Source organism: Octodon degus, unplaced genomic scaffold, assembly GCF_000260255.1.
Source record: "Octodon degus isolate 3935 unplaced genomic scaffold, OctDeg1.0 scaffold00090, whole genome shotgun sequence".
Lineage (NCBI taxonomy): Eukaryota > Metazoa > Chordata > Mammalia > Rodentia > Octodontidae > Octodon > Octodon degus.
In genome coordinates, this window is record NW_004524666.1 from 9,624,403 (window position 1) to 9,626,187 (window position 1,785).

General features: G+C 37.8%; 1 pseudogene; it reads right to left on the reverse strand.

Moving 5' to 3' along the window:
• Nucleotides 1–997: 997 nt before the first annotated feature.
• LOC105743011 lies at nucleotides 998–1,785 on the reverse strand (annotated as a pseudogene).

Here is a 1,785-nt window from a genome sequence, read left to right on the forward strand (position 1 = left end):
CCTCTTAAAAGCCCCATTTATGGCTGCTTGAGGCTCTGGAGTACCATCTAGCCACAACCCCCAACATTCCAACCCTGCTCCCCTCCCCCCCAGGACTCATGCAAATCCCTTTATGCAAAAAGCCATTTAATCCATCTCTAAGAGTTCCCCAAATCCTGACAGCTTCATCATTGCTAAAAGTCCAAGTCCAAAGTCTTCTCTGAGATTTAAGGCAAACTCCTAGTTGCAAGCCCCTGCACAAATGAAACGAAAGTTAAACGCTTCCAACATTTCATGCATTTATTTTGCGAAAAAAAACCAGGGTTGGTCCTCATTTACTTTACCAGTTTACTTTCAATAAAGTACTTTTGAGATCAGTTTGGTGCAGAGTAAACAGTGTCTCTCTATAATCATATGGAAGGGGAAAACTTTAATAGGCCAAAATAATAAGTAATATTCTTGTCAAAGAAAATTAGTTTCTTTCAAAACCGATTTTTTTCCTTTTCCCTTATTGGTGAATGTTTGTCTTTTTTTTCAAAGTTCAAGCCATGGCGAATTAATTCAGATCACAAAACTTGAGATGCACACCTAACATACAACCTTATATGCACTGACATGTTTTTTTCCATAATTTTATTGAGAAACAAATAGCAATGAGACAGTTTCAAATCAAACTGGTAGGGCAAATTCAATAATTAACACATTGCATACATTCTTGCCCTGACTTTAAATTCTGGTAGCTTTTTAGGAATGAGAGGTCTGTGTTGCTGAGTACCCATTCTTTAACACAAAGACTTATGTTCACTTTTTCAAATGGTTCAATCTCACACATAAGCCCTTAGCAGACCCCTAATAAAAGATCAATTTGTAAAACTGGGCCATTTTAATGTTTTTACAATTTAATAAATAGCTTTCTTGATGAATGTAGTCATGACAGTTGAGCAATATTAGAGTTATAGTTTTCCTGATTGGTCTGTAGTCTTCAATAAGTGTAAGAAGTTACTGTATGAAACATCTGTCAAACTAGTAAGACTGCACTGATGCATCCATCATTTTCAGGATTGTTGGTCACCTGGGCATATTTACCCCAGATAACCCTGCCTCCTCGTGTCACAAGGCCCAATTCACTCATGTTCATCTCAATCACTGTTCCTTTGGTAATCACACCCAAAGTTGTCTACAGTGGCAATGAAGGATTATTTTTCACACCAAGAATTGGTAGGCAAAAGGTGGCTTTTAGTTCAGGATGTGCTACATGGCCCTTCTTAAAACATAAGCCCATTGGCCTAATGAATCTTTCATATTTAGGTGGTTTTCTTGTAAAGCCATCTCCAACAAAGCAGACTTTAGTAACCATCCTCTTCCATGCCTTTTTTTTTTTTCTCTTTCCAGTTCGAATAACTTTTAATATTTCTGTTTCTCCTGGGGCACAAACTTTGGGCAGAGGAACTTCCCATTTTCCCGCCTTTTCTTTCCGTTTCTGTTTAATCATGTTGGAAAGTACTTTTGCACAAGACTGTCCTTCTCTGTCCAGCAGATAGGCAGGTACTGCTCCTTGTAGAGTCTTTTCATCATTCTTTTGTTTAGAGTTTCTCTTTTCATGCATTTTGATAGTCTTCTTCATTTGTATTTTCTCCACATGGCACTGTTTGTGGTAGAGCTTAGCCTTCAGGCCAATCATTTCTTTTTGGCCTTCTTTGAACGTTCATGAGCCGCTCAACTTTCCTTTTTTCTCTTTTTCTCATGGTAATCCAAGCGGTACCCATAGTGTTTATGATGTAATTCAATATATTCATTCTGTGGCAT